We start from the raw sequence: 21,991 nt of genomic DNA, 5'->3' as shown, positions 1-21,991 counted from the left end.
CAGAATTCGTCATACGTCCACCTCCACCAAATTCAGATCCACTTCAGCCGCTCTTCTGGTCACAGAATCTTACAACAAGCATGCACTCATTCTATCATTCACTTTCCTTTCACAAAATAAATTTTTTAGTTACATATCCTCATTATCAAATTTCTCGACACATTTTACATCCTTTCTTGCGACCTCTTCATAGTTGCGCTGCTTAATAAAATTACTCCTCGTTTTATTCTTACTGGTTATTACCTCCATCTGCAAAGTTTGTGGATTCTTAGCCAAATTTTTGACACCCAAGAATTTTTAAAATAAAGCGTGCTTTCCAACGTCGGTTTATCTTGTCATCTCGGAACCTGAGACAGACACTCTCTCATTTCCCGAGTTCGTATTATTTTCGTGAGGCTCCTGCCGCTCAAATCTTCGTTCTCAATTTTTTATTTCCGCTGTGTGAATTCTCATTTCCATTTCCACTTTGAAAATTATTATTATGGCGATAATTATTTCTTTTATGATCATTGCAATTATTGTGGATATTACTGTTGTTCCCGTTCTGGCACCCATTTCCTTGCCTACTGTTCCAATTAGGTGGCTTTAATTCCAACGCCTGTTCACGTTTCTCAATAAAATCTAAAAACTCGTCAATGGTAGTTTGTCGGACTGTGGATATGGTCCCATTGTACACATTCCGGTAAGTGTCTTTTGAGCGTTGCGATTTCAGTCAGCTCTCCTAGCGGACGATTTATGTGCGTCAACTTAGCCAATTGACGCACACAGAACTTCCGCATCTACCCACTTTCGTGTCTGAGACTTGGTCTGTTTAGGAACTCTTTCCGGAGACGCGTTTGCTTCGCTTGACTGCAGAATTTATTCAGGAAACAACTCTCAAACATATATATATATATATATATATATATATATGATTTTTGAATGCTATTGAGGTAAATCTTTCATTTGCTAACTATGCCTATCAGTAGTTAGTGCCTTCAATAGTTAGAATCTTTTATTTAGTTGGCAGTATTGGCCCTTGCTGTATTGCAGTAGTTCGAGTAACGAAGGTTTTTGTGAGGTGAGTGATTCATGAAAGGTATAGGTTATTGTTAGTCAGGACCATTCTTTTATAGGGATTATTGAAAGTCAAACTGCATTGCGCTAAAAATATTGTGTGTCAGTTTAGTGATGATCAGAATAAGTAAAGAGAGAACTGTCTGGGTACGTTGTGTTTTACTTAGTTGTTTCTTTATTAAATACCGTAGATGTTTACCAGCACAGTCTTTCGTAATTTTTCAAAGGGGACGTTTCATTCTCTCAATGGCAGCTCTCGCACGTTTGATGTTTTCAGGTGTGCGCACAGTTTTTGGTCTCCCAGTTTTCTTCTTTGTCGTTGACGCCGTCTCCTCAAAGTTCTCAATCCACCTATTAATCACACTTTTTAATGTTGAAGCGGTTGCAGAATGCACGACATGCTAGCTGGTACGAAATACCGTTTTGATAAAATGCTTTGGCAGCGTGCACACGATTCTGTTGGGCCCAGAGCTCCATTATAAATAAATACTATTTCGCGCCAAACGTAGCCGATGCTATCCACTCCACCTCTCTCCTACGTACCTTGATTCGCGCGCTTTTTAAAATCGCTCAATATTACGCCTCACCCCCGTACTTGCGCCAATAGGGTTACCATGAATGACCCACTACCCAGTCTGAGTGGTTCACTTAATATTAATGGACCAGTTAGTCGTAAGTCTGACCGTGGGAGAGCCGAAATGGAACTTACTGACGGGGCAGATAGTCCAAAATCAGGGGCAAGCTTTTGGAGGATAAATCGCCACAGTTAATGCAAATTTTGCTAGAAATGCAATCTAGTATGGGAGCAATGAAGTATGGTAAGGGTGGCGTTGAGTACTGAGCTAGGTTCTGTAAAAACAGAGATAAATGCTGTGAAAATAGAACCATGTTCGAAAATTGAAAATTTTGAGTCAAGTGTTGTAGAAAATGTAAGAGCTGTGGTGGAAAAAATGAGAGCTGATGTAGAACAGTTGATTGTTTCAAAATTAGAAGATATATAATGGAAGAGGTGAGTAAGATTTACAAGGAGGTTGGCCTAGTTAATTCTAGAGCTGATATATATATATATATATATATAATTTTGTAACATCTAATTAAACAAATTTCCTTTTTCAGACGGACACACGTCCAGATCGTCCGCTCAAAACTCCGCCATCTCTCTCCCCACATCCAGCACTGCTGGCGGCTCACCTCCAACTGCCCAACGCTACGCGCTGTTGACATCCAACTGCCCAACACTACACAAGCGAATATTCCAACAATGAGTCCGACCAGCCACAGACTGCACACAGCACAGTCAGTGATTTTCATACAGAGCGCTACGTGGCGTTACCAACATAAAAACCCAAACAGCCTACTTACAAGAATCCCTCGTCGCTCAGCTCGCCGGCACAGCGCTACACTTGGGATTTCAAACAGAACGGTAAGGAGAATTTTACACCAAGATTTGCACTTTTACCCCTACAAAATCCGAGTGGTTCAGGCCTTTAAGGAAACAGATTATGTGAGCCGAAGCCGGTTCTGCTTAGAATTTTTGGACATGACTATTCAAGACCAGTACATTGTAAACCGTTTGTGGATGATTGATGAAGCTCACTTGCATCTCTCCGGTTTTGTGAACAAGCCGTCGATATTAAGTGACGTTAATCCTGGAGAACTGCATCAGCAACCACTGCACTACGCAAAAGTTACTGTGTGGTGCGCCCTGTCTTCATTGGGGATCACAGGGTCACACTTTTTTGAAGATGGTCTTGGCAATGCCGTAACAGTGACTTCGCTGGAATACGCAGACATGTAGGAAAACTTTTTTACTCCACAACTTGCCCACTACGAACTCAACGACGGGACGTTTTTCCCAGCAGGATGGAGCAACCTCCCATACTGCTCGAGTAAGCATGAATATTGTCAATCGTTTGTATCCAAATCATGTGATGTCCCTTGATGGGGATATTGTATGGCGCTCTCGTTCAGCGGACCTCAAAACACGTGACTTTCTCTTGTGGAGTTATATGAAAAGCAAAGTTTGCCAAGGTAACCCTCCTCGAACAATTGAAGCCCTGAAAGAGCAGATTCGGCAGGAAGTTGTTCAAATCCCACCTGCAATGCTGGGCAATGTGACGAGTCACTTGTAGCTCCGGCTGGAGGAACGTGTGTGTCCAAACGGACGCCGTCTTAAGTGGAGTTATCTTCAAAAAAGAACCGACGTTTTACTCTTGCAGAAAATGCTTCTTCATGTATTTTAAGATTATGAAGTAATTTTTTTTAACGAAGTGTTTTTACTTAACAGCCTTTTAGAAATCGCTGTTTATTATGCCTCACCCTGTCTTTAACATATGGGACATACTGGCTGCTGTTGCTGAGCTGTTGCTGAATGTGTGGATCCTGTTGATGTCCATGACCACGCTGGTGATTCGAAGTCACCACCGGTAGTCCACGTTGCCGTGGCAACCCTCGGTCTCCGTCGCAGCTGGTTTCTGCAGACTCGAACTGAGCACGCCTCCGTGTAGCCTTGTTATTCTTTCTTGAAGTTCCGCGCCTAACTTCCACACACCTAATTTCTGCTACCGATCTCACACCCGCAACTGCTGCAAAATCGTACGATCGGAGTCCTCATGCAAACTGCCCGTCACGCAATAGATTTGGGACCTGGATCGCAGAATTTTGTAAAGGGGTTAGAATTTCAGTCGTAATTTTAAAGGTATTAGATTACTATCCCTGATCTAACGATTATTGCCAGTATAGTTGCTCTTCTGAACAGCATCGCATACGGGCAAACCAGTTGTCCGTATACCTGTGCTTACTAGTACTTTAGGCACCTGGGCTATGCACAGGTCTCTTTAAAACGAATAGCTCGATGTAGTCATAAGGCCGAACCACGCACATATGCTTTCATGCGCCACAGCTGATTCACTGCAAATAACAACAACGTAGCTGTGATTCTGCTGTCAAATAGTATAAGCACTCGCTAGAATTGCGAGTTAATAACATACACAGAAATACAAAATAAAAGTTAAATGAATAATTTAATAACAATTGTTTTATTTTACGTCTGTAACTGATGTAGACGATGGCTGTTGAAGAACGTTTATTTAGGAAAAAAAATCTCAAACAAACGGGAAATGCTCTTACGATATTCACTTAAAATACAGAAATACAATAGCCTTATTAAATTCAACGAAGTTACGTGGCGAGCGTTATGAGAATGGCAGCAAAATCCCCTAACTAAATAGTACCAAAGATACCTCAAAGCTAAGTCTATTTTGGAATCACAATACACAAAATATTCACCAGGTCAAAAAGGTTCACAGTTGAACATGAGGAGTTGCGAATTATCACATGTGATACAAAGAAAAGTGACTCATACTCTGTCTATTCTCAGTTCGCTGACACAGGAATAAAGAGTTAGAGTCCTCCTCTGCAGCACATTCAGTCCTCTTGAAACATAAAGCCACTTCAGAAGCTAAAGTATGGTAGCGGCCGTTCAACTGCCGAGAATCGGACACCTCCACGATCGAATACCACTCGTTACTACAAGCATGTCTGCCTCTATCCAGAACTCACATAAAAGTGCCAAGAATCGCTCCCTTAAGCTCTTCACTCGAAAAAGTCGAGTCTCTACTTAACTCCTATATTATTCTGCTTTTCCATTGGCTGAAGGCTGACCCCAGCAAACAAACGTCACTCGTAAGCAGGATGTGACTCAACTGACCATTTGCCAGACTAAACTAATATACACTGAACAACCAAAGAAACTGGAACACCTGCCTAATATCGTGTATGGCTCCGGCGAGCACTCAGAACTGACGCAACACGACGTGGCATGGACTCGACTAATGTCTGAGGTAGTGCTGGAGGGAACCGACACCATGAATTCTGCAGCGCTGTCCATAAATCATAAATCCGTAAGAGTACGAGGGGGAGGAAATCTCTTCTCAACAGCACGTTGCAAGGCATCCCACATATGCTCAATAATGTTCATGTCTGGGGAGTTTGGCGGCCAGCGGAAGTGTGTAAACTCAAAAGTGCGTTACTGGAGCCACTATGTAGCAATTTTGGACGTGTGGGGTGTCACATTGTCCTGCTGGAATTGCCCAAGTCCGTCGGAAAGCACAATGGACGTGAATGGAGGCTTACGTACGTGTCACATGCTCGAGTCGTATCTAGACGTACCAGGGGTCCCATATCACTCCAACTCCACACGCCCCACACCATTTCAGAGCCTCCACGAGCTTGAACAGTCCCCTGCTGACATTCAAGGTCCATGGATTCATGAGGTTCTCTCCATATCCGCACACGTCCGTCTGCTCGATACAACATGAAACGTACTCATCCGACTAGGCAACATATTTCCAGTCATCAACAGTCCAATGTCGGTGCTGACGAGCCCAGACGATGCGTAAAGCTTTGTGCCGTGAAGTCAGCAAGGATACACGAGTGAGGTCACATCGATGATGTTTCGTTGAATGGTGCGCTCGCTGACAGTTGTTGGTGGCCCAGCATTGAAATCTGAAGCACTTCTGTCACGTTGGACGATTCTCTCCAGTCGTCGTTGGTCCCGTTCTTGCAGGATCTTTTTCCTCCCGCAGCGATGTCGAAGATTTGACGTCTTACCGGTTTCCTGATATTCACGGTACACTCGTGAAACGGTGGTACGGTAAGGCCTCCACTTCGTCGCTACCTCGGAGACGTATGCCATCGCTCGTACGCCGACTATAACACAACGTTCAAACTCACTTAAATCTGCCCTTTTAGCAGCAGTAATCGATCTAACAATTACGCCAGACATTTGTTGCCGTATTCTGCCTGTTAACATGTCTCTGCATCTGAATGCCCATGTTACTTTGGCGCTTGAGTGTAAAATACACTCCTGGAAATTGAAATAAGAACACCGTGAATTCATTGTCCCAGGAAGGGGAAACTTTATTGACACATTCCTGGGCTCAGATACATCACATGATCACACTGACAGAACCACAGGCACATAGACACAGGCAACAGAGCATGCACAATGTCGGCACTAGTAGAGTGTATATCCACCTTTCGCAGCAATGCAGGCTGCTATTCTCCCATGGAGGCGATCGTAGAGATGCTGGATGTAGTCCTGTGGAACGGCTTGCCATGCCATTTCCACCTGGCACCTCAGTTGGACCAGCGTTCGTGCTGGACGTGCAGACCGCGTGAGACGACGCTTCATCCAGTCCCAAACATGCTCAATGGGGGACAGATCCGGAGATCTTGCTGGCCAGGGTAGTTGACTTACACCTTCTAGAGCACGTTGGGTGGCACGGGATACATGCGGACGTGCATTGTCCTGTTGGAACAGCAAGTTCCCTTGCCGGTCTAGGAATGGTAGAACGACGGGTTCGATGACGGTTTGGATGTACCGTGCACTATTCAGTGTCCCCTCGACGATCACCAGTGGTGTACGGCCAGTGTAGGAGATCGCTCCCCACACCATGATGCCGGGTGTTGGCCCTGTGTGCCTCGATCGTATGCAGTCCTGATTGTGGCGCTCACCTGCACGGCGCCAAACACGCATACGACCATCATTGGCACCAAGGTAGAAGCGACTCTCATCGCTGAAGACGACACGTCTCCATTCGTCCCTCCATTCACGCCTGTCGCGACACCACTGGAGGCGGGCTGCACGATGTTGGGGCGTGAGCGGAAGACGGCCTAACGGTGTGCGGGACCGTAGCCCAGCTTCATGGAGACGGTTGCGAATGGTCCTCGCCGATACCCCAGGAGCAACAGTGTCCCTAATTTGCTGGGAAGTGGCGGTGCGGTCCCCTACGGCACTGCGTAGGATCCTACGGTCTTGGCGTGCATCCGTGCGTCGCTGCGGTCCGGTCCCAGGTCGACGGGCACGTACACCTTCCGCCGACCACTGGCGACAACATCGATGTACTGTGGAGACCTCACGCCCCACGTGTTGAGCAATTCGGCGGTACGTCCACCCGGCCTCCCGCATGCCCACTATACGCCCTCGCTCAAAGTCCGTCAACTGCACATACGGTTCACGTCCACGCTGTCGCGGCATGCTACCAGTGTTAAAGACTGCGATGGAGCTCCGTATGCCACGGCAAACTGGCTGACACTGACGGCGGCGGTGCACAAATGCTGCGCAGCTAGCGCCATTCGACGGCCAACACCGCGGTTCCTGGTGTGTCCGCTGTGCCGTGCGTGTGATCATTGCTTGTACAGCCCTCTCGCAGTGTCCGGAGCAAGTATGGTGGGTCTGACACACCGGTGTCAATGTGTTCTTTTTTCCATTTTCAGGAGTGTACCATACGTCGTAAGCGAATGAAAATAAGCAAAGGAGACTACTTATCGTATTGAATTATCAGTCATTTCAGATAGTGTTCTAATAATAAGAATGGCAGCATTAAGTCTTTGATCAAGATTCTAAACATGGGCTTCCTACTGCATAATGGTCTGAAATGCCACTCACCCTTCACAAACAGAATGCCCACCTAGTATGTTGTTGTTGTTGTTGGTTGTGCTACAGTTCCCCTGCAGCCTGCAGCCTGGTTACATCTTCCAGCATCCTTTTTCATTCACAACCACATACAAAATTAATACTGAAAACAGACATACAACTAATCTTTGTACTTCCTGTACAGTGAACCAAGAACCCTCTCTAGCTTGAGCAGAACTGCTCCGAAGTCTGAGTTACGGGACCTATAAACAACTATAGTTAAAAGTTTTGTCTCACCAAATTCAACTGCCTCTGCACAACATTCAAATACCTGTTCAGTGCAGTGCTTTGATACAACAACGGACTCAAATGGAGTACTGTTTGCCACATACATGGTGACTCACCCACTCTGCAAACAGCCCCTTGAAGAACAGCCAGAACAAACAAACATTCAGCGGTCGGATTCAGTATTACTGTTTGACACAATCAAGTCGTTTAAATATCTCGACGTAACGTTGCAAAGCGATATGAGGTGGAACGAACATATGAGGAGTATATGAGGACTGTGGTAGTGTAGGCGAATGGTCGACTTCGGTTTATTGGGAGAATTTTAGGAAACAGTGGACCAGTTGTAAAGGAGACCACATATAGTCAACACCGACTCAAAGGAAGGCCTCGCCGCTTGTTGTTGACGTCACGTCAGCTAGGCACGGCGAACGCCAGGTCTGTTGCAGGCAGAAACGCCTATAAATCTCTTATTTTTGGACAAAATGTTTGGTATTTAGATGAAAGATTTTCTTACTATCGTAAAGCTACAAATGAAGATCATAGTTCTGTGTTACTGAATCCTGTCGAAACAAACGTAGATCAATATGAGAAGATGCTTTGCCCCATTGCAAGCTTCTGAAATTTTACATTCAAGAAACTATATTTACTTGATCCATTTTGTTATCGAAACTTACCACAACCCCCTTACAGTGAACTCGTTTCTTTTATTTATTTATTTATTTTCGTTTGACATCATCACTGAGAATGTGAACTAATTTACATGTGTAAATGTCCAACTGTTGCCAGTCATTAGGTTACAGTCGTTTTCAACGAAAGGAATTCTAAACAGGAAACAAAATAGCTTCATACATCGAAACTACTGCTGAGCTTAAACTTTTTTAAACATGCACGTTAGAAAAGATAAATATTCCCCTCTTGCAACTGAAAGGAGAAACTTTATAAGATAAAAAAATTTTATTTGATAAAACAAGTATCTCTCTTTTGCCTCTTCTTCTGTCCGGCACCCCCTCCCCCAACGTGTACAATCGCAAGATATTTCATCAATATTCAGTGCTCCTCACCCCATAGTCAACCAAGACACCTAAAGAAGAGCACCAATATGTTCACAGTTTCTTGTAAAACCAACCCAGTACAAACGTAACTTCCTCAGATTTACAAATAAGGTAAAGAAGCACGAATTCTGTTGCTGCTGGCCCATGAAGTTGTTTTTGTATGTCAATCCTTAAAACAGGTGGAAATTTAAGTTCAGGAGCACACTATTTGTTAAGAAGTGTAATGAATTGCACAATTAATTGATTGCAGAAATCTCTCAGAACAATGTGTGTTGGTCACCTACCGCCAGTAGTTTCACATTTTCCTGTGTCAGAGAGGGAGACACCACCATTATGAGTGTGCCGGCAACAGACCTGGCGTTCGCCGTGCCTAGCTGACGTGACGTCACGAACAAGCGCCGAGGCCTTCCTTTGAGTCGGTGTTGGTATAGTGCGCTGGTACGACCTGCCCTTAAGTACAGCTCGAGTGTTTGGAATCCGTACCAGGTTGGGTCGAGGGAAGACATCGAAGCAATTCAGATGTGGGCTGCTAGATTTGTTACCGGCAGATTCGAACAACTCGCAAGCGTTACGGAGTTGCTTCGGAAGCTCAAATGGGAATCTGTGGAGGGACGACGACGCTCTTTTCGAGGAACACTATCGAGAAAATTTAAAAAACCGACATCTGAAGCGGACTGCCGAACGATTCTCCTGCTGCCACATATACTGCACGTAACGACCACGAAGATAAGGTACGAGAAATTAGGCCTCATACGATGGCATATAGACAGTCGTTGTTCCTTCGCTCATAAGCCAGTGGAACAGGAAAGGAAATGACTACTACTGGTACAGGGTACCCTCCGCCACGCACCGTAAGGTGGCTTGCAGAGTATCTGTGTCGATGTAGATGTAATCTACATCCTGTTACAGAAAACCTCTGAATCGTCAGATTATTTAAGTGGTGCTCTGATATACTAATAAACTTCTAGAAGCAGTTAGCTAACTTTATCCCTAATACCTCTTATATTTCGATGAAAAATGCTACTTCCTTCACTACTTGGATATCTGACCTTCTTTGAAGGTGGGCAGGGATACCTATCAGTTGACCTCAATCTCAAAAATGTGCAGCTCTAAAACCAACTAGTACATAGTTTCCCATGAGTGATCCCATCACCTCCCACTACGCTGTCACCCATAAGCTCTGCCAACCTCTCCTTCCATACCTACTGATAACAAACAGACCCGAACTTTTCGATTCTGTATGTACAGAACAGGGAATCAGTGATCATAAGGCCGTTGCAGCATCCCTCAATATGGAAGTTAGTAGGAATATAAAAAAAGGGAGGAAGGTTTATCTGTTTAGCAAGAGTAATAGAAGGCAGATTTCAGACTACCTAACAGATCAAAACGAAAATTTCTGTTCCGACACTGACAACGTTGAGTGTTTATGGAAAAAGTTCAAGGAAATCGTAAAATGCGTTTTAGACAGGTACGTGCCGAGTAAAACTGTGAGGGACGGGATAAACCCACCGTGGTACAACAACAAAGTTAGGAAACTACTGCGAAAGCAAAGAGAGCTCCACTCCAAGTTTAAACGCAGCCAAAACCTCTCAGACAAACAGAAGCTAAACGACGTCAAAGTTAGCGTAAGGACGGCTATGCGTGAAGCGTTCAGTGAATTCGAAAGTAAAATTCTATGTACCGACTTGACAGAAAATCCTAGGAAGTTCTGGTCTTACGTTAAATCAGTAAGTGGCTCGAAACAGCATATCCAGACACTCCAGGATGATGATGGCATTGAAACAGAGGATGACAGGCGTAAAGCTGAAATACTAAACACCTTTTTCCAAAGCTGTTTCACAAAGGAAGACCGCACTGCAGTTCCTTCTCTAAATCCTCGCACAAACGAAAAAATGGCTGACATCGAAATAAGTGTCCAAGGAATAGAAAAGCAACTGGAATCACTCAACAGAGGAAAGTCCACTGGACCTGACGGGATACCAATTCGATTCTACACAGAGTACGCGAAAGAACTTGCCCCCCTTTTAACAGCCGTGTACCGCAAGTCTCTAGAGGAACGGAAGGTTCCAAATGATTGGAAAAGAGCACAGGTAGTCCCAGTCTTCAAGAAGGGTCGTCGAGCAGATGTGCAAAACTATAGACCTATATCTCCGACGTCGATGTGTTGTAGAATTTTAGAACATGTTTTTTGCTCGAGTATCATGTCGTTTTTGGAAACCCAGAATCTACTATGTAGGAATCAACATGGATTCCGGAAACAGCGATCGTGTGAGACCCAACTCGCTTTATTTGTTCATGAGACCCAGAAAATATTAGATACAGGCTCCCAGGTAGATGCTATTTTTCTTGACTTCCGGAAGGCGTTCGATACAGTTCCGCACTGTCGCCTGATAAACAAAGTAAGAGCCTACGGAATATCAGACCAGCTGTGTGGCTGGATTGAAGAGTTTTTAGCAAACAGAACACAGCATGTTGTTGTCAATGGAGAGACGTCTACAGACGTTAAAGTATCCTCTGGCGTGCCACAGGGGAGTGTTATGGGACCATTGCTTTTCACAATATATATAAATGACCTAGTAGATAGTGTCGGAAGTTCCATGCGGCTTTTCGCGGATGATGCTGTAGTATACAGAGAAGTTGCAGCATTAGAAAATTGTAGCGAAATGCAGGAAGATCTGCAGCGGATAGGCACTTGGTGCAGGGAGTGGCAACTGACCCTTAACATAGACAAATGTAATGTATTGCGAATACATAGAAAGAAGGATCCTTTATTGTATGAGTATATGATAGCGGAACAAACACTGGTAGCAGTAACTTCTGTAAAATATCTGGGAGTATGCGTGCGGAACGATTTGAAGTGGAATGATCATATAAAATTAATTGTTGGTAAGGCGGGTACCAGGTTGAGATTCATTGGGAGAGTCCTTAGAAAATGTAGTCCATCAACAAAGGAGGTGGCTTACAAAACACTCGTTCGACCTATACTTGAGTATTGCTCGTCAGTGTGGGATCCGTACCAGGTCGGGTTGACGGAGGAGATAGAGAAGATCCAAAGAAGAGCGGCACGTTTCGTCACAGTGTTTTTTGGTAACCGTGATAGCGTTACGGAGATGTTTAATAAACTCAAGTGGCAGACTCTGCAAGAGAGGCGCTCTGCATCGCGGTGTAGCTTGCTGTCCAGGTTTCGAGAGGGTGCGTTTCTGGATGAGGTATCGAATATATTGCTTCCCCCTACTTATACCTCCCGAGGAGATCACGAATGTAAAATTAGAGAGATTCGAGCGCGCAGGGAGGCTTTCAGACAGTCGTTCTTCCCGCGAACCATACGCGACTGGAACAGGAAAGGGAGGTAATGACGGTGGCACGTAAAGTGCCCTCCGCCACACACCGTTGGGTGGCTTGCGGAGAATAAATGTAGATGTAGATGTAGATGTTGACCAGCTGAGGTGCAGGCCTTGCCTAGTGAAACGCGATCTATACATTGACTCAACCGGCACCATTGCAGTGTGGGCCATGCCCTCCGCCGTCAGTGCCGTCTCCAGCTCCACGTTAAACACACCTAACGGCTGCATTAAGATCAGGCCGACCATGACGCTGAAACAGTTGCACGAAGTGCAAATTTGTGCCATCGGTTTGAGCTGCTATCTTTTCCAGGTCACCCTCTACCCAGTCCCAATTAAGACTTTTCCCAGCTCCACCCACAGTTACCGCCTGATCCTCTTTCGTACTTCTGCTCCCATACGTTAACAGTCACGTGAGCCAACCTTACACTGGGCTTCACAGTGCCGGCGGCATGGTACTCACTCCCCAACACTACCTGCAACTGCTGGGCTACACCTCTGCCACGTGAACTACCTAACAACAGAACCTTCTTCGTTCTATTTGAAGCTGGAACTGTCTTAGGGCCTATAAGTACTGAGGTCTGCTGCATGTTTCCTACACCTACTGCTACAAGAGGCTCCTCTCCACTAAACTAATACTGAGACGTGGTAGTCAGGGGAAGGCAGGATCGGTTACGATTGTGGACCGGGCGATAGTCAGTTACTATTGGTTGCTTTCTATAGCTATGCACATTTATTTTAAACCAGTAGTTCCAGACTCAACAATAAATAAAAAACCACACGTTATTAATGGAGGAATGAACAACTGTGTGTAAAATAATAGTGTTTTCAGTGCGTAACAATTTAGCAAATCACCATAAAATACAGGTACAACAGATAATGTTTTAAAAACAAGCCACTGCGATCACGGCTGAAGGATTGGGAATACGTTGTTTGGGGGGGGAGGGGGGGAGACCAGACAGCGAGGTCATCCGTCTCATCGGATTAGGGAAGGACGGGGAAGGAAGTCGGCCGTGCCCTTTCAAAGGAACCATCCCGGCATTGGCCTGGAGCGATTTAGGCAAATCACGGAAAACCTAAATCAGGATGGCCGGACGCGGGATTGAACCGTCGTCCTCCCGAATGCGAACGGCTGAAGGCCTTATACGCCAAGCATGGCAATAAATTAAGAATTTTTAAGAACTCGCTGCAATTTACAACTTGCAAATATTAATACATTACAGGTAAGTAGCCACAAACACAGCAGAAGGCATCAGACGCCAGACATGGCAGTAAATAAGGTTTTAAAGGCTTACTGCTAAAAATACCAATACCAAATTAGAATTTTAAGGCAAATAACGACAATTACGGCTGAAGGCCTTACACTCCAGGAAAGACAAAGTATATAAAAAAAATTAGAAACCTGTCGTAAAACAGCAAATACAATGACAAAGATTAATTCAAAACTGATCACCAAACGGGTGGTAAACCTTGTAAGACAACCCTTACACTGCTAGATTTATTCCAGAAGGCGACCAGAACTATTAACTAGGCATACATAACCTTTAATGTAGGCATTACAAGGTGTTATAATAAATAATACAATAAAAAACACAAGGACCAGTCACAGACGGTGCTCCAGGAATCGACCTCTGAGAACAAACACTTTCGCGAGCGATGAGATAGGCAGCCAAGAGTTACATTCACTTCACAATATGGTAACTCAGACTAGTGGCAGTCTAACGAATGACTACTGATAACTTGCTGAAGCTACCTGACGTGCGACAAACCAAATACAACGATGGAACAATACACCAAAGTCGGAACTGGCAGTCTGCACTATGTGTACAGAATACAGTGTTTAGAGCGCGCGGAACGAGAAAGGAATCACTACCACCAGAGTAGAAGAATCACCAACCGGCCTACAATCAAGAAAGCTGTCAAAACTACAAGCCTTACCGGCTAGTGGCAACAAAGCGAAGAAAAATACACTGCTGTTACGTACACCAACCCCCAGGTCAGGTAACTGGGGCGTTAGCGGCCACCAGGCAGGAAAAATACTGCTGGTTGCAGTTAACAAATTGTATCAAGCTGAAAGCAGTAATAGTAATAAGATATCGAGGAAAGTTATTCAGATCCGCCTTCCCCAAGCACTCCACTCTCTGCTCTTCGCCTCGGCAAGACTATGAGCAGCAACACGAACCAAAGTCACTGGAAAATCGCGAGATGTCGCAATGGTGGAGGTTTCTCTACTTGAATTCAAGTGCACTCATCTTAAAGCTTGCTGGATCCGGTTTACGACGAGGTCGTGCACCCTCGTGACCACAGGCCTTCGATCCGGCAGTCCGCCAGCGGTCCCAGCGTGTTCCTCGAACTGTGCGGACCTCGCTGTTCCTCGGTCCCCAACCGACACCACACTCACGCGACCCAAAAAAACAACGACGTCGCCCCAAAGATAGGGCAACAGTTACTACATATCGACAACAGCCGCTGCTGCCACTAGTGGACAGGCAACGCTTGCGAAGTGGTGAGAGGTAGCATAAGCCCCCTCTCATATTTCTATCTTACTCTGAGTAATTCGATTTTCCTCTCTAATTGCATGCGGTCAAAAGTTGCTATTCCTTCACACGCGGACTTCCCACGCAGCGTCTCTCGTCACCCGGGTGGTACGGTGACAGGCGGGTTCTGCTGATCTTGAAAGGGTAAGCCGACGGGTGTGAGGGAGTCGAGTGAATGCTTTCCAGACGCCGACATTGTCATAATAGTGGCGGAGACACGCCCGCAGGGGCCTGAAGGAGCAGCTGGGCTAGAAATTCCGTTACTTCGCAGAAACTTAGCGAAAACAATTTCTGGCGGGCTACCAGCGAGGCGGGAATGACTTGTGTCCCAGGCAGTCTTGGCGGGCAAATTCCCGCGTTTTCTGCAAAATCGTAACTGTGATTGGCTTGCTCAGGGCATAGCTCCGTGGCGTAGCAAAATCGGCGCAGAAATTGGCGCCAAGAATCTCCATTGGTGGAATGGTAGTGCATCGGCAATAGAGTGGAATTTTCCGCCGGTTTTCGAGTTGCTGATTGGAACGTTTAACCACTGCCACTATCGTGGGGGCGGGAATGTTCGGTGTTCGGTTTGTACGGGTGCTCTTGTGATAGTCCGCTCTCGCCTTTCGGTCGGGGTAGGTTACAAGATTGAGCTCTCGCTGCTCTGGACAGCCTGCCTTCTGTTGGCTGTCTAATATGCTCTTATTTAATTGTAACTGTTTGACGAAGCTGCTGAAGTTTCCACTTCAACGTAACTTTCCGAGTACAGTTGGCAATTGAGCGTTCTGCGTACAAGCGGCCTATGTTGTCTGTCTTGAGCAGTTTTGGCTAAAGTTGACTGTATCGGAGTTACTGTGTGCCTTCGCTTGTTAAAATCAATCACTGTACCGTCAGTGATTGTGTGGTGAGCCTTCTTCGTCTCCCTCAGAGGCGCATTTGTATTGCTAGGAAGTCTTTAGTCTGGAACAACCAGACCAGGATAATTTGTTTCGAGCTATACTCGCGACAGTATCATCACCACAACGGGACGTCGAAGCAACCAGCCATTGGCTCCAGTACGCCAGATAGTGTCCTTGCAGTTAAGAAGACAGCTTGGTAAAGTACGTCCGCAGCACCGGCAAAGCAAGCAATTTTGCTAGGTGATAATCAGAGCTTAGCAGAGCGCGCCTGTTCGTCTTTTACTAACTTTGTTCTGTCTTGGGTGTTCATTGTCTGAGTTCTCACTACTGTAGCAGCAATTAATGTTGGGTTGGCTGGGTGTTTCTCTTAAGATCTGAGTTGCAAGGAATTGGCTCCACATACCACTTCGTCATAAATGTCACAATCTAGTTTAGGGACAACTTCACCTTCACAGCATTTATGTCAGTATCCAATTTGAGCCAATTTGATGTATTGTAAATGTTTCATGTGTTTTGTTTATTATTTTGAGTTTAGTCGTTATAAATCATACTGTCATTTTGGACAGAACTTTCATTCTGTTAATCGGTAGAGCAACCCTATCATTTCTCACTACATTAATGAAACTTTCCTTTATTTAACTTATTTATCAAATTAAATTATCGCAGGTGCCAAACTCTTTTCTACTCCACTTGCAGGGTCGATTACAGTCAGTTCGCGTTTCTTTTTAATCCATGTGCAACAGCAAAACTCGGAGTTAGAATAGGGGGGGGGGGCTTAGAGCATCATTTACATATGTAGATTCTAGAAGAATTTAGTGTTAAATACACTGCTAGCCCCGGCACCTCGCAACGGAGTGGGGCCAGTCAACACGAGAAGAAGACGAACACCTGCAACCATGACAACTAAACGATACGGTATGGCCTCCAACAGAGGGCGGACCTACAAACAGCACCAAAGCGAGCCGCAGCACGGCTCAAATACACTTGGTCAAATCTATTGGTGATATGTAATATCTCCTCCTCCAAGCTGCTACTTCCCATTCCCCAGCGCCCTTATCCCTCCTCATCCTATCCAGTTCCTACTTTGCGTTTTGTAAGTGCACCTGAAGGGCACATATTTACGCTCATCCACCTCCATTAGCTTATTTCTGCTACAAATCCTGCATTTCCAGGAGAGGATCTGGCTAAAAATGCCTACTAGCTTTGCCAATGCATTCACCCCAGTGAAAATACTTTGAACAAATCTCACACCATAACCGACTACTAACAAACCTACGGCAAAGCGCACACTTCCCACTCGCGGTAGAATATTAACAGTTACTAAAAAAATTAAACGTCTGCGTTACCTGAGTTCAGTTACTACAGTACAAAGATTTAAAGAACTAACGACAGCGATCTTGAATTTCGCTCTGTTCAAAGTGAGCAACTACTTCTATTAATACTACTATACCACGACTGATACCTGTACCAGAAAAACTGCACACAATTTCTTGTCCATTTCTAGAGAAGAATTGTCCATCTGCTGGGCGATCCATAAGGTCCTCGACAGGTGTATCTGTGAAATCTTATGGGACTTAACTGGTAAGGTCATCAGTTCCTAAGCTTACACACTACTTAACCTAAATTATCCTAAGGACACACACCCACGCCCGAGGGAGGACTCGAACCTCCGCAGGGACCAGCCGCACAGTCCATGACTGCAGCACCTAAGACCGCTCGGCTAATCCCGCGCGGCCTCGACAGGTGTGGTTCGTGGTTTCAGTACTGGGGAAGGCTGCGACTTTTATCGATCAGAACTAACCTAGATTCAGAACTAACCTAGATCTCGAGCTACCAAATGGTTCAAATGACTCTAAGCACTATGGGACTTAACATCTGAAGTCATCAGTCCCCTAGACTTAGAACTACTTAAACCTAACTAATCTAAGGACATCACACACACATCCATGCCTGAGGCAGGATTCTAACCTGCGACCGTAGCAGTCGCGCGATTCCGGAGTGAAGCGACTAAAACCGCTCGGCCACAGCCGCCGGCTATCGGGCTACTACGCTACATATTAGTCTGTCACCTAAACCAAGATTTTAGGATTGGTGACAGTATCACACTCTAGCGAAGCGTTTACATACTGTAACTTCTTTCTGTTTCATAATCGACTACTAAATAACATCAAAAATTAACTCCAAGATAAAATCTGTAGGTAGCTTATTTATTGCCCAATGTCAGATTTCCCAACGGTTTACTACAACAAATCGTACTAAAAGACGCGTTTTGGAGAGATCTTTAATCCCTTTTCTGTTTGCTTCGATGCATGTTTGATATTTTTCGTATTTTCATTTGCAAACTTCAAATATTTAGTGTTTCCTGTGCTCAAACAGCGGCGTTTACGAGTTCACATTGTGAAACATTGATGTTTCCATGACGTCGTGGATTTCGTGCTGTGATTGGCTGACATGAGCAACCCGAACGACCGTTATGGTAATTTAAACACGGTATTTGTCGTATTTATACCTGCGTATTACAAAAATGTGCATCGCAAGTGATAAACCGCACACAGCCACCCTGCTGCATTGTACATTACTCTGTTAAAATTGCGTATATACCATTTGGTGGATTTACACAGTTTTTCTTCTTGACTCGTGTTGGGTCTGGGCACACAAAGTTTCTTCGCTTTCATCCTAACCGTATGTTCCAAAATTTTACCTGGTAAATTGCACACTGAATTCATGTTGTGTTGTTTTCAACTCGTCGTATGCAGCTTTTATTCGCGAGAGTTTTATTCACTAACTAAACCCATGCACAATCCACTCACAAAAAAGAACTTGCTAATTACATACGTTACCCGCAATCGGAAAGCAAGGACACTAAAGTAACCGGACATATTTCACTCCCAGGATATACTCCTATTTCGCGCGTTTTCTCTTATCTCTCGTAAAACTCTTGCTAGGTGATGATACTTCTGTTACCGTATTCTAGTGCATTTTGGCGAAACAAAAACTGCCCGTAATACCATCAAAACAATAATAATGAACTTCGGTCAATGGCTCAATTAAGCATATAGAGACATACAGAGACACGGGTTAGATAGCGAAGTTTCAGCTGCTCAGTTCAGTCCTTTTTGATGTAAGCAGTCGACCGTGAAAATGATGTGCTGGTTGGTAGGACACCCTTCGGCTGAAACACCAGAGCCTTCGGGACGGCCATAAGAACTGTACTCCTAGGAAGCCACGCCCCCACCTGTGCTACATAGAGCTAGCGGCATTTCAAGGCGCAGCCTTAAGACAGGCTACTACCTGTTCGGAAAACATCGCTTGGTATCACGTATCAACAGATCCAAAAACGTTGGCCGCCCTTAATTAAATCGGAGCGGGAAATATGGGAAATGCGTTCTGATCATTTAAATTCTCTAATACGTTATTGAGAATTTTTTTTACAATCACTAACTGTAAAGTGTTAACTTGTAACCTTAAAACTAACAGAAAATCTCACTTTCCTGTTCGATGTCCTTGTGATAAAAGAGCAAATGCCCACGAACTAACAGAAATATCTTTCGAAGCTTCTGTTTATTCCAATCTGTTGAGGTCAGAAGCAACTCGCTTGCTAAAACTATGGTTGTGTATTATCCTTAAGAGGAATGAGAATTTTTTGCATGTCTCAATGTGCCAGCAAAGAAATGTCCATATTTTCCACATAAATGATGAATGGTGGCATGCAAGAGCTGAGTACTGACGGCATGCACATCTGTATCTTGAATATCCGATCCAGACAAATCACATGCATCCATCCCTTAAATACTGAGAATGGAGCAAAACAGAATTGCCATGAATGGCACTAATGTAATCGTATTATTGTATTTCTCTTTCAGAGTGCATTTTCCGAGAACAGAGATACTTTTGTCGTTGTAGGCTGTGAGGTGTAGACGTGATTTCTGTAACTTTATTAGTCCCAATTGCTGATGTTGTTGTGGTCTTCAGTCCAGAGACTGGTTTGATGCAGCTCTCCATGCTACTCTATACTGTGCAAGCTTCTTCATCTACCAGTACCTACCGCAACCTACATCCTTCTGAATCTGCTTAGAGTATTCATCTCTCGGTCTCCCTCTACGATTTGTACCCGCTACGCTGCCCTCCAATACAAAACTGGTGATCCCTTGATGCCTCAGAATATGCCCTACCAACCGATCCCTCCTTCTAGTCAAGTTGCGCCACAAATTTCTCTTCTCTCCAATTCTATTCAATACCTCCTCATTAGTTATGTGATATAACCATCTAATCTTCAGCATTCTTCTGTATCACCACATTTCGAAAGCTTCTATTCTCTTCTTGTCCAAACTATTTATCGTCCATGTTTCACTTTCATACATGGCTACACTTTATACGAATACTTTCAGAAACGACTTCCTGACATTTAAATATATACTCATTGTTAACAAATTTTTCTTCTTCAGAAACGGTTTCCTTCCCATTGCGAGTCTACATTTTATATCGTCTCTACTTCGGCCATCATCGGTTATTTTACTCCCTAAATAGCAAGACTCCTTTACTACTTTAAGTGTCTCGTTTCATAATCTAATTCCCTCAGCATCACCCGACTTAATTCGACTACATTCCATTATCCTCGTTTTGCTTTTTTTGATGTTCATCTTATATCCCCCTTTCAAGACACTGTCCATTCCATTCAACCGCTCTTCCAAGTGCTTTGCTGTCTCTGACAGAATTACAATGTCATCGGCGAAACTCAAAGTTTTTATTTCTCCTCCATGGATTTTAATAACTACTCCGAATTTTTCTTTTGTTTGCTTTACTGCTTGCTCAATATACAGATTGAATAACATCGGGGAGTGGCTACAACCCTGTCTCACTCCCTTCCCAACCACTGGTTCCCTTTCATGTCTCTCAACTCTTTTAACTGCCATCTGGTTTCTCTACAAATTGTAAATAGCCTTTTGCTCCTTGTATTTTACCCCTGCCATCTTCAGAATTTGAAAGAGAGTATTCCAGTCAACATTGTCAAAAGCTTTCTCCATATTTTTCACATAAATGATGAATGGTGGCATGCAAAAACTGAATACTGACGGCATACACATTGTCTTGAAAATTCGATCCAGACAAATCAAATGCATCCATCCCAAAAATACTGAGAATGGAGCAAGACAGAATTGCCATGAATGGCACTAATGTAGTCGTATTTTTGTGTTTCTCTTTCACAGTGCATGTGTCCCGAGAACAGAGATACTTTTGTCGTTGTAGGCTGTGAGATGCAGACGTGATTTCTGTAACTTATGGTGGCCCAATTGCTGATATGAATTCTGATTCATTAATTTGACAAAGCACCAGTGTCTAGCTGAAACGATACATTTTGATTGCAAATTTGTAAAGATATGAACAGTTTAAGATTATTCCTCTGAATGTGATTGTCAATTCTAATTGTTTGATTCGTGAGTGACGGAAAGTTCTGCTGTTTGTTTATTTGATGAGAGCTGATTCGAATGAGTAAAGTTTTGCACTGTGCGTGTACCTTTCTGCACTTGCAGCCACGGCTCCTGTGAGTATTGCCAGAAGGATCAAGTGAGGACTAAGAATGTGAGATCAAACTGATTTCCATTTCTCGAATTTAGATCTGTATGAGACAGTGTTTACTTCACGACGCATTCGCAGGCACACTTAATGCCTGTGTCCTGACTTGTGGCAGCTTCGGCATTCCACTTGGTGAAAGAAGCAATGTTTCCAGTCACGTGGTACAGAACACTTAACACAAGACTTCGGAGCATGTGAATTTGCAGACAAACAGGCTGTCTGTCTCGTATACGGCCTTCACTGCTTTCTGCGGCCGTTGTCAACATGTGCCACATGAACTGTGAGCAATGTTACAACAACGAACACATGAAAGTCTATTTCTGCAAAGTATTGCCCGTCCTGAGATTCAGTCGCTATAAATACGTCAGTGAGAACAGAACTGCAATGCTTTAAAGTGTCAACCTTATTCTCTTTTCAGTCAGGTTCTGAATAATGGAACCATGAAGGATTTAATCTTGAAATGAAGCTGCACAAGCGCAGTTTGATTTACAATTCCTCTAGTCGAGAAAGACAATGTCGATACCACAAACATGAGATGGACCTGTGAGCCATGGATCTCTAAGTCATCATAAGGAAGATGAGCATGAGTTCCTTATGAATAGTCTTCACCACAGTAGATCTGTGGTATTGGCTTGCTTAGGATGGTGTAAGCATTGAGGCGGGGATGTGTTGTTAGCGATTTCAGTCACTCGGTATTTCTAAGGTCACAGTTTATACTTTACAAAAGTATAATAATATTATCTTGGAACTCTTCCATTTGGTCCGTGTTTGCATAGAAAAACAGTAATATCAGAACTAGAGTACGCCTTGATGGAAAACACCTTGTTATTCGTTTATTTCTTTATTC

The sequence above is a fragment of the Schistocerca americana genome, chromosome 3 (assembly GCF_021461395.2).
Source record: "Schistocerca americana isolate TAMUIC-IGC-003095 chromosome 3, iqSchAmer2.1, whole genome shotgun sequence".
Classification (NCBI taxonomy): domain Eukaryota; kingdom Metazoa; phylum Arthropoda; class Insecta; order Orthoptera; family Acrididae; genus Schistocerca; species Schistocerca americana.
Note: the sequence above shows the minus strand (reverse complement) of the source record.